Source organism: Rattus norvegicus, chromosome 9 (genome assembly GCF_036323735.1).
Source record: "Rattus norvegicus strain BN/NHsdMcwi chromosome 9, GRCr8, whole genome shotgun sequence".
NCBI classification, from domain to species: Eukaryota; Metazoa; Chordata; class Mammalia; order Rodentia; family Muridae; genus Rattus; species Rattus norvegicus.
In genome coordinates this window covers 5,877,762-5,890,131 of record NC_086027.1, presented here as the reverse complement: position 1 = coordinate 5,890,131, position 12,370 = coordinate 5,877,762, and the positions used below count along the sequence as shown (strand labels likewise).

Below are 12,370 nucleotides of genomic sequence, written 5' to 3'. Positions count from 1 at the left end.
TGACTGACCTGGCTCATGCACAGCGACGCATGTCACAGCTTTAAGTGAGTTGGTCCTGCTACATCAATGAGGAATCATGACAGCCCCCCATAGATGTGCCCATAGGCCAGCCTGATAAAGGAAATTCTCCATTGAAGGCTGCTGCTCTCAGAGAGATGAATCTAGGCTGTCATGTTGACAGGTGAAACCAAATAGGACAAACATAACTACCCTTTTCCTCACTTTGCATATGCAATACTGTTTTACTCTGCATATTTCTTAATAACATGTTCTTTAAATTAATTTCCATAGTGTCTTTGTAACTGTTTGCAGATATAAGAAAAGATTAGTGTTTAGATTTCTAGTAAGCTGAGAAGATGATAAAGTATTACTAAGCGATCAGGTCTGTGTATTTTAATTCAGGATTATAGTGTGTTTGAGTAGCTAATTCTTCTACCCAATAGGCCACAAAAAACAAATAAGAATAAAGGAGCATACTTGTCCTTCTCTGTTTATATTTAGCACTGTCCTCAACATATAATTGCGTTTCATTTCCAAAGAGAATATAATGGCTGTCTGTGCTTTGGAAAGCTTGGTGTCCTGGCTACATGAATGGTCTCTCTGTTTGGAAAGTGTCATTCCTTCACCCTGCTCTCTCCTTGGGAACATATGCCTTTCTGAATACCAATCCTGAAATTCCCAAAGAAGAAACATGGCATTTACTTTAGAATTATGTAAAACAAAGCCAGGGCCTTAGTGATTAGGAACTCACTACTCTCTGTACATATGCTCAGGGTATTTAACCTTTCAAGGAATCAATTATGCACATGTGCGATGCATCTGAAGGCCAGGAAGCTCTTCTCTGCTGCTTCTTAGCTCATCATTTTGTGTATTTCTAGTTTGAAAGTGACAGTAAGTCACAAGACACATTTACATACTAGACAGTTGATTGCAACTCTAAATGCTTCCTAGCAGAATACGTTCATAGAAGAGCAGATAGAATCTAGTGTTCACCAGTCACACAGGCCATTTGCTCTGACCTTCCAAAGCAGAAGAGTACTTTCCCACTCAAAGACTGACAAGCCTTTGTCCCAACTACAAAAGGAGAGTAGAGGACTAGAAGACGGAAAGCGGAGAAGGGAAGCATAGTGTGGACTTATCCTTACTTCTTCCAACTATTGGAGTTGCTCTATTTTAAGGTAATAAAAATTAGCTATGGAAATTTCATTTACCACTCAAGACCCAAGACTAAATAATGAGAATTAAACTTGCCTAATATGTTGTTTTTCTATATCGTGATTTTTAACAGAAAGGAAGTAGTTATCTCTCCACCATGTAGAAGGAGCCCTTTTTCCATGTTTTTGTGGTGTGTGTGTGTGTGTGTGTGTGTGTGTGTGTGTGTGTGTGTTGCATATTTTCATGTTAAGGGATACACGTGTGTGCTTGTATACAGACGTGTGTAGAGACCTGAGATTAAGGTTAGAAGCCTTCTTTCAGTGCTTTTCCACCTTACTCTTTAAAGCAAGGTCTCTCAGATTGCTGATATTACTACTTTCTTTACTAAACCCAAGTTTACTAAACTTCAGCTTCAGAGGCTGGAGTTACAGGCTAGTTGCCACAGCCACACAGCATGTATATGGTTTCTCAGAGTCCAAACTCTGGTCCTCATACTTGTACAAATGCCCAGCAGGAAATAAGTAACCTTTTTTTCTCTCCCAGTTTCTGAGCCCAGAGCCATATTTTTTTCCTGCAGACATCGTTCCTTGGTGGTATCTCTTCAATCGGTGTGATCTTTCCGTTGCCTCTGTCATGTCCTCTGGAAAGTCAATATTTCAAAACTATAGAAAGCAGTTACTTTCTTTGTTCCAAAATAGTTTGCCTAGCTGAACTGCAGAGCCTCACAGGAAGCAGAAAACATAGTTACTATTCGAATGATCTGGATTTCACTTTCACTAACTTCCCTTGCATGTCACAATACTTCGAAATCATTCCCAAGGAAGAATTCCTTCCATGTCGCAAAAGCCAGTAAGTGGATATTCCGTGGGACCCAAAGTCATAGCCTTAAGTCCAATACTGCTTGGAAATCTTATGGCCAACTTAAAAGTTTATCAGAAGCTTGCATCTCAAATCTTTAATACATCCATGCACATTTCAAAGTGCTCTATTAATTATTTATTTTATTTATTTACATTTCAAATGTCCCTTTCTTGGTCTCCACTCTGCCCACACCTTCCTCCCTCCCCTTTGCCTCTAAGAGAATCCTCCTCCATCCACTCACCTCACCCCTCTAGCTTCCCCCGTCCATGGGGCAACAAGACTTCACAGGACCAAGAGCCTCTCTTCCTATTGATTCCAGATAAGGCAGTCTTCTGCTACATATGTAGTAGGAGCCATTGACCCTCTCATGTATACTCTTTGGTTAGTGGTTTAGTCCCTGTGAGCTCTGAGGGGTCCAGTTGATGTAATTGTTGTTCTTCCTATAGGGTTGCAATCCCCTTCAGCTCCTTCAGTCCTTCCCCTATCTGTTCCATTGAAGTCCCTGGGCTCAGTTCAACGGTTGGCTGTGAGTATCTGCATCTGTCTTAGTCAGCTACTGGCAGAGCTGCCTCTCAGAGGACAACAATACCAGCCTCCTGTCTGCAAGCACTTCTGGCATCAATAATAGTGTCAGTGTTTGGTGTCTGCAGATAGGATGGGTCCCAAGGTAGAGCGGTCTCTGGATGGCCTTTCCTTCAGTGTCTGCTCTATTTTTGTCCCTATACTTCCTTTAGACAGAAACAATTCTGGGTTAAAGATTTTGAGATTGGTGGGTGGCCCCACTCCTCTACTGAGGGCCATGTCAATATACTGGAGGTGTTCTCTTCAGGTTCTACCTCCCCGATGTTGGGTATTTCAACTAAAGTCAGTCACATTGGGTCCTGGGAGCACTTAAAAGTTTTTAATTTTGTTTTCATGTAGTCCTGCCAATGTTTCAAGTCAACTGAAGTTACAGGAAGAAGACGCATTCCTTTGCTTTACTCTTCCTAAATACTGTTTGGTTTAGTAGAATCTGACTGAGGCCAGAGCATGACAAGGCTGGATAGAATGGAACATGTTCAAGGAGTTTAGGCAGATGCAATCAATGTTTCCCTGTAGACCCAAACATTTAAAGACAATCTCAGCAGTCCTTAACCTAACGATTACTCAGCACACCTCAGAGCCAGTCAAAGCAGCAGACTGCTTGGCAGATACTCATGTCATTGAAGGGGAATCTGGATATCTTTAATGCTTTCGACTGATAAGTCCAGGCTTTGGTGGTCCAAATCTCTGTCTCTGAAGCATGTCTTTGATGGTGGATGTCTTTTAAAGTTAAACCTGTGTCTGATCTTTAAGGACTTGTATTAAAACACACACACATACATATCTATCTATCTATCATATATATATATATATATATATATATATATATATATATATATATATATATATAATCATACCAATCCTCCTCCTGCACAGGAGAAAGATGGGTAAGCTCAAACCCTTTAGCCCTCAGTTTCCTGTAAAGGGCAACAAGCAAACACAGGCAGTTAACTTTTTCTGAGTTCTCCACATGATCCATGGTATTCCCGTGCAGCAGCTATGATGCCTTACATCGATTAAAGCTTGACAAAGAAACCTCTGGGCATGCCTGGGAGGGATTCTCTAAATTATGTTACTTGAGGTCTGAAGGTCCATATTAAATGTGTATGGGATGTAGGAGGAACTTAGCCAAGTAAGCCTAACCACAATGCTGGTGTATGTGCCACTGAGACTTCCTCTCTGAGCCAACCTAGAATCTGCCAGCACAGCTAGAGACTGCTGCTGCTGGGCCAGGCAATGGAGTAAGCCACTGAGAAAAAGACAGCCAACTGAGAGCCAATGAGATGCTGGGAGTAGGGTATAAAGGTGTGTCCAGTTCCTGTAATAAATGACTCTGCCCTTGCCATTCACCCAACTGCCAGAGTCTTTGTTGTTGACTCTGTGCCTTCTTATCCCCACTGCCAAGGGTCTTAGTCGGGGTGACAAGCAACATTGGGCGGGGACATTATTTCATGGGATAGGATCTAGGACAAAAAAAGATAAACAGCATTTGCCACTCGCTGATTCCTGACTATAGATGTGATGTGACCAGCCACCTCTCTCTCCTACTGATATCCCTTCCACTATGTAACTCCTTTGTAATTATAAAGAAAACAAACCTTTTCCTTCCTTAAGTTGCTGTAATCATGTATGTTGTCATAGCAAAAAGGTTCTGAACATCTCGAAGGTGTCAATTGGGGCTGAGGGTGATGCCCAGGGTTCCCAGTTGGGGCCTATGGAGGGAATTTCTGTATTTGTATGGCTTTGTGTTTGTGGGACAGAAGGGAATAAGGAATTCTTATAAATAAATAACTGCTCTGGTACTTCACTTGGAAGAATGTTCTTCCAGCATGCAGAAGCCTGTACAAACTCTAGTACTGCATCAAACTGGACTAGATGACTCATGCCTTTAATCTCCCGCTCAGGAGTTGGAAGCAACAGGTCAGAAGTCTTAAGTGATTCTTAGGTTGATGGTTAGTTGGAAGTCACTCTGGGCTACATAAGACTCTGCCCCAAGGAAGAAAACAAAGAAAAAGAAAAATAATTAGCCTCATTTTGTGCTCAACCAAGGCAGCTCATGTGTCCCTGGTGATTCTGAGCACAGTTATCTCTGGAGACCACGTTACTGCTGGAGATGCAATATTAATGTCTACAATGTTAGGAAATTACCATCATCTTTGCATTTTGTACTGGTGTCAGGGAAGTGTGATCCTTTCCAAGGATGATGACATATGTATTAGATTAATGATGTTGGCTTCAAGCTAAAGCTTTCAGGGTGTCCCCTGCCAGAGTTTAGAAAGTTCGTCACATTTGAGCAGTCTTTTCTCATTATTTATAAAAACCACATGAGGGGTTTGTAAGAGGAGGCTCTCACAGTCCTTACACTCTGTCTGCCCTCCCCCCTCCCAATTCCATATGTCAGGATTCCGTATCGCTGGCTTGCATCCTTCATTTACAATCAGATTTTTAACTCCAGAGAGACAAATATTATTAGAAAATTGAGTAACACTGAAACTCAGAATGAATGAGTGAGGGCTAAGGTTCACTAGAAAGTGGGAATTATATTTATTTATAAGAATACATTGTTCCCTTCTGTCCCACAAACACATAGCCAGACAAATACAAAAATGCCCTCCATAAGCCCCCACTGAGAGCCCTGGGCAAAATCAGCCTCAACTGACACCTTCGAGATGTTCAGAATCTATAGCCTTGTCCTTATCTGCATTAAAGCCAAGCAAAATGAAACCTTGTATGCATATGACATTTGAGACAGCCCTTAAGAATAACATCAGGCAGAGCTGTAACAACATAATAGCTAGCCGGAGGGATGGATCAGCAGGTAAAAGCACTTGGCCCCAGCCTGACAACTCGAGTTTGATTCCGAGAATCCACATAAACGTGTAAGGAGATAACTGACTCCACGGAGTGCTCTGATTTACACACACGCACCATGTCATATGTATCACATATATTATACACAATTAGCAATAAAAATATTTGCGCTATATGAAAACCTGGTGACAAGACGTCCTAGGTGGCTTAGGATAACAAAAAGAAAAAAGAAACCGTGCCTCCTTGAGTATCATGTTCAACTTTTACATATTGTACGGCATATAAATAATACTTACTCAAAAATATCCTATTAAACTTTATTTTATCATTTGCTTGAGTAATTGAAAAACACCTTGTTTAAAAACAAATTATCTTGATCTTGATTAGAAATAGCAATAATAATCTATTTTAAAGAAAATTAAATCTTCTAAATAATGGGGCTGGAGAGATAACTCAGACGGTAAGAGCTGGTGCTGCTGCTTCAGAGGATCTAACTTTGGTTTCCAGCACCCACATAGCAGTTCATAGACACCCATAATGCCAATTTCAGGGGATCCAGCACCCTCTTCTGGAGATGGGCACCAGGCACACACAGAGTTCATTTTAATATATGCAGGCAAACCACTCATACATGTCAAATAAAAATAAACCTTGAAAAAGACAAGGACCTAAATTCAGTTTCCAGCATCCATGTAAATGCTGGGTAGCCATGGTGTCCTATCTATATTCTTACATGCAGGCCAAGGTAAGAAAGTTAGACTAGCCAAATTGGTGTTCTCAAGGATCCCTGTTTCACTGCAAATCACAGAAAGATATGGACATGCATGTATGCGTGCACACACACATGCATACGCATATCAAAATATCACTTGTTTTCCCTCTGGTTTTGTTTCAGGACTAAACTTTTAAGCAAAATGCTGTATTTCATCATGTTCACTTTTCTAAAATTATTATCAATATTTATACTGTGGTGTGCATGTACACTTCAAGTAACAGGGAAAACAATAATTTATTAATAGAATCACAGCTGTAATAATGCTATGAACATATAGAACTTATTCAATGAACATTTGTGAAACAAATGAAAGAAAGTTAAACTACACTAGACAATGAGAAAAGACATCACTTTAGACTGCAAAGTTTTTAACTGTGTTTCTATTATATTGCTCATCATGAATCCAGTAAACTAGACTTCTTTCAAAATAAGATCATGGCGCTCAAGAATTGACTGAGCAGTTAAAACTCCTGATGCTCTTGAAGAGGACCTTGTTTGGTCCCCAGCACCCACATTGGAGGCCTCACAACCATCTAGTTCCATGGTTCTGATGCCTTCTTCTGGCCTCTAAGAGCACTTGTACATGTGTGGTGCACAGATACACGCCCAGGGAGCTCAAGGGGTTGAAGAGATTAGTGCAGGACTTATAAGACAAATATACAGCCGGATATACTATCTATACACATAAAATAAAATAAGGAATCTTTGAAATAAGGTCAGAAATAACCTGCACAGATCACTTTGTGATCATAACTTTCATCTTGACATACTCATTTCAGAAAGCTCTTTGGCATGAAGAAACAAAATATTACTTTCTTTTAGGAAAAAAAAATGAGTCAGGGGCTGGAGAGATGGCTCAGTGGTTAGTAGCAGTGACTGCATGTTCAGAAGACCTGGCATCCTCGGGACCACAGGTAAGACCAAATTTTCTGCTGCAAGAAAGCTGCTTGGTGAGCTTGGGACACACGGAAGCAGAATTTCTCTAGAACCGGGCACGTTCTGTGTTTACCGGAAGTCCCACACCCGCGGATCCCGGCCCGCAGCAGCTCTCTGCTCCCAGACCCGGTGAGAGAGAGACCCAACCGCCTGGTCAGGTGGGCACTCCTGAGGCTGCAGAGCGGAAGAGACCACCAACACTGCTCACCCCTGCCCACATCCCTGGCCCAAGAGGAAACTGTATAAGGCCTCTGGGCTCCCGTGGGGGAGGGCCCAGGAGCGGCAGGACCCCTGCCACAGACACCGCCGGACCCTGAAGGAAACAGACCGGATAAACAGTTCTCTGCACCCAAATCCCGTGGGAGGGAGAGCTAAACCTTCAGAGAGGCAGACAGGCCTGGGAAACCAGAAGAGACTGCTCCCTGCACACACATCTCTGACGCCAGAGGAAAAAGCCAAAGACCATCTGGAACCCTGGTGCACTGAAGCTCCCGGAAGGGGGGGCACAGGTCTTCCTGGTTGCTGCCGCTGCAGAGAGCCCCTGGACAGCACCCCACGAGCAAACCTGAGCCTCGGGACCACAGGTAAGACCAAATTTTCTGCTGCAAGAAAGCTGCCTGGTGAACTCAAGACACAGGCCCACAGGAACAGCTGAAGACCTGTAGAGAGGAAAAACTACACGCCCGAAAGCAGAACACTCTGTCCCCATAACTGACTGAAAGAGAGGAAAACAGGTCTACAGCACTCCTGACACACAGGCTTATAGGACAGTCTAGCCACTGTCAGAAATAGCAGAACAAAGTAACACTAGAGATAATCTGATGGCGAGAGGCAAGCGCAGGAACCCAAGCAACAGAAACCAAGACTACATGCCATCATCGGAGCCCAATTCTCCCACCAAAACAAACATGGAATATCCAAACACACCAGAAAAGCAAGATCTAGTTTCAAAATCATATTTGATCATGATGCTGGAGGACTTCAGGAAAGACCTGAACACACTTAGGGAAGCACAGGAAAACATTAATAAACAAGTAAAAGCCTACAGAGAGGAATCGCAAAAATCCCTGAAAGAATTCCAGGAAAACACAATCAAACAGTTGAAGGAATTAAAAATGGAAATAGAAGCAATCAAGAAAGAACACATGGAAACAACCCTGGATATAGAAAACCAAAAGAAGAGACAAGGAGCTGTAGATACAAGCTTCACCAACAGAATACAAGAGATGGAAGAGAGAATCTCAGGAGCAGAAGATTCCATAGAAATCATTGACTCAACTGTCAAAGATAATGTAAAGCGGAAAAAGCTACTGGTCCAAAACATACAGGAAATCCAGGACTCAATGAGAAGATCAAACCTAAGGATAATAGGTATAGAAGAGAGTGAAGACTCCCAGCTCAAAGGACCAGTAAATATCTTCAACAAAATCATAGAAGAAAACTTCCCTAACCTAAAAAAAGAGATACCCATAGACATACAGGAAGCCTACAGAACTCCAAATAGATTGGACCAGAAAAGAAACACCTCCCGTCACATAATTGTCAAAACACCAAACGCACAAAATAAAGAAAGAATATTAAAAGCAGTAAGGGAAAAAGGTCAAGTAACATATAAAGGGAGACCTATCAGAATCACACCAGACTTCTCGCCAGAAACTATGAAGGCCAGAAGATCCTGGACTGATGTTATACAGACCCTAAGAGAACACAAATGCCAGCCCAGATTACTGTATCCAGAAAAACTCTCAATTAACATTGATGGAGAAACCAAGATATTCCATGACAAAACCAAATTTACACAATATCTTTCTACAAATCCAGCACTACAAAGGATAATAAATGGTAAAGCCCAACATAAGGAGGCAAGCTATACCCTAGAAGAAGCAAGAAACTAATCGTCTTGGCAACAAAACAAAGAGAATGAAAGCACACAAACATAACCTCACATCAAATATGAATATAACGGGAAGCAATAATCACTATTCCTTAATATCTCTCAATATCAATGGCCTCAACTCCCCAATAAAAAGACATAGATTAACAAACTGGATACGCAACGAAGACCCTGCATTCTGCTGCCTACAGGAAACACACCTCAGAGACAAAGACAGACACTACCTCAGAGTGAAAGGCTGGAAAACAACTTTCCAAGCAAATGGTCAGAAGAAGCAAGCTGGAGTAGCCATTCTAATATCAAATAAAATCAATTTCCAACTAAAAGTCATCAAAAAAGATAAGGAAGGACAGAAGACCTGGCATCTATGTGCTGCCTCAAAAACCTTATGTGCCTCTGACCTCGGTGGGTACCCCACTCGCATGCACATACCCACATCTACATGTGTGTAGAGATAATTACAAAATATTAAAAAATAAATCTTAGAAAAAGATTGATCGTAATGAGATGCTAAATAAGGCTAAGCAAATCCCTGTCTTCTTTATCAAGCATGAAGTTACCAGGCACTGCCTTTGATGAAGAAAACCCTATACAGGTAAATTAAGAATTCTGGGGTCAGTGTATGTGACTGTTGGGGGGAGGGCAGTAATGGGGGGAGGATGGGGAGGGGAACACCCACAAAGAAGGGGAGGGGAGGGGGTTAGGGGGATTTTGGCCTGGAAACTGGGAAAGGGAATAACATTCGAAATGTAAATAAGAAATACTCAAGTTAAAAAAAAAGAATTCTGGGGTCATCAAGGATCTGTTGGGGGTCTCAGTGTGCTAACTATGCTTTGAACATTCCCATCATAGGCTTTAAGTATCAGTCTCCAAATAATAGTGCTGTTTTGAAAAGTTGGGAAGCATGAACAACATAGGGCGTAGCTGGCACAGACCGGCTACTGGGGACAGGGCTTATAATCTGACTCAATTCCAACCCATGCTGCCTGCCCCTGAGCAGCCAAAGTATAAAAGCCCCACCCAAAAGCATTCAGCACCGCCAGCCAAGCCGCTACAGTTTCCAAGGGTTTCCCACTGGGATATACTATATCCCCAGAAACTGTAACCCAGAATACATCCTTTTTCTCTTTATGTTGTTGCCCCTAAGTATTTTGTCACCATAAGGAGAGAAATTATTCATCATGGAAAGCTGAGACCTGCCCGAGTCAGGGCAGACCAGCCTGTTGCAGTTGCAGGGAGGACAGATAAAGTGAATGTCTATATTGATGTATCGCCCGTGTGCTTTTGTGCCTGCAGACTTCACTCTTCCATGTCCAGGAGCATCCTGGGAAAGCCCAGCTTATGCCCTTCTACAAAGGGCAGAGGAGGAGAAAGTTGTCTCACAACTGGACCAGGCACAAACATCCACTGCCCAGCTCAGGCAATATGAAGGTGGTGTGTTGGAGTAAAAGTGACAGGCCACATTTTCCATACATAACTCATCCAGTGTAATTTTATTTCTTTAAATCAGTATGAATCAGCATGCATGTAGCTTATTTAAGTTTTACACCTTTGTAAAACTTTTCTTAGGAGTTTATCTAAGAACACAGGTAAGAGCATCCATAGGATTATATTTTTTGTTGTGAAAACCAAAGATTTTTGTAATCTTATTTGCCCTACAGAAAAACATATTAAACAGAATATTCCAAATGAAACCAGCCACATATTGACTATCCATGTTCTTCAAATATTTAATTTAATTCATCCCTAGATCCTCCTGTAACACCATCAAGCCCTTGCTGGCAATTATGTTTAATTCAACAAGTATTACTTTCAATTTTAAAGATACTGGGACAGACCCCTTACTTCAAATACTTGTGGAGATAAAAAGCAATTGCTTCCGTCATATGTTTGTTAGTTATTTAATTTATTGTGTACATGTAAAGGACTTTAAATTTGTGCAGCCCACATTTACAAATTGGTGTTCGTTGCACATTCAAAGACTGGCATTTTTCTCATTTGAGTTTTGTCCATATTCTGCGGAACTAATAGGATTCAAATGACTTTCCTGGCTTGGCAGCATTGTTCAAGGCTCATCTGCCCACAGCAAGTCTTCTTCGGCTCACGGGGCTCATGTTGGCTCAAACAGGAAAGACGGGCAGCTTTGCAAGTCATAATTCTAAGTGAATTGTTGCAGGAAGCACAGCTCTACACTACTCTGGTAATTGCAGACATTCAATAGCTGTGATCAAGGTCTGTGGCCTACTGAAGTTTTGACAAAACAGAGAAAGTGCAAAACTCTGATATAGGGGCCCTGCAGAAAACAGGTCTGTAGGACCTTATGAGAAAGGAAGAAGAAAATCATCTCTAATAACCCCCACAAGAGGCAAGTGTTGAGTCTGCCCTGATGAAATGAAATGTGTGGGAGGGAGGAGCTAAGTAGATCAAACAGGCAGAGGAGAAGCAGCTCGCAGCCACTGATGAGTTTGCAGCCGTGTGGGCAAGCGGCCTGCTCAGCAGACTGGATTCTGGCCTTTGGACAGGATCTAAGGTGGGACTACAGATAAAGGAACGTATCTTCTTTAACTTAGACGAGTTAAACAATACTGAACAGTAAGTTAAACTGTCTTTGTGGATGTACGATCTTCATGTTAAAGAGCTGACAGCTAAACAAGTCAGAGCCAAGGTGATTTAACCTGAGGTAATAGATGTTTGGTATATTTGTGGAAGAGCTTGACACACCAGTATGGCTTAATCAGGAAAGCTTGGTGTGTGTGTGTGTGTGTGTGTGTGTGTGTATTTGAGTCACACACAGTTAGGAGGACACCTCCACACCATTCAAGAATTCAAAGAACTCTGAATTTGACACTGAGCAACACAGAGGTTTTGAGCAGTGAAGTGACTGATGATTCTTGCAATGAAAGTGTTCTTGTTAGAACAGCAGGGACCTGAGAAATTGAGATAACCAAGTTGAGGCCATAAGAGTAATCCACAGACAAAAGCAATGCTTATAACCTAGGCTGGCAGCCTTGCTCATCGTGGTCAGAGTCGTCAGATCGGAGGCTGTGTAGAAGTAGAACCTAGAAAATTTTCATCGCTGTGGGACTGGACTACAGTGCGTGGCGAAAGGGGAATTTGGGCATGAACTTACACACTGCTCATGTCTTACAAACTAGAGAGACTGGGGCACATTTTGTGAGATTAAACAATAAAGACCTTGTAAATTTGGGAGATTTCATAAGCTACATCTTAGACACACCAAAAAGCTCATGAAGAGGAGACAAAAAAGCAGGGTGTTGAAAAAATGAGTATGAAGGTTAAGGGTGGTGGCCGTGCAGATGATATAAATGTGGGGTGACAAGATGTGTCAGCAGGGA

The 12,370-nt window shown here is 42.0% G+C and overlaps 1 protein-coding gene across 1 annotated transcript in view; it reads right to left on the bottom strand.

Moving 5' to 3' along the window:
• Kcnh8 (potassium voltage-gated channel subfamily H member 8) overlaps positions 1-12,370 on the bottom strand; it is a 439,763-nt gene that overhangs the window by 292,314 nt on the left and 135,079 nt on the right.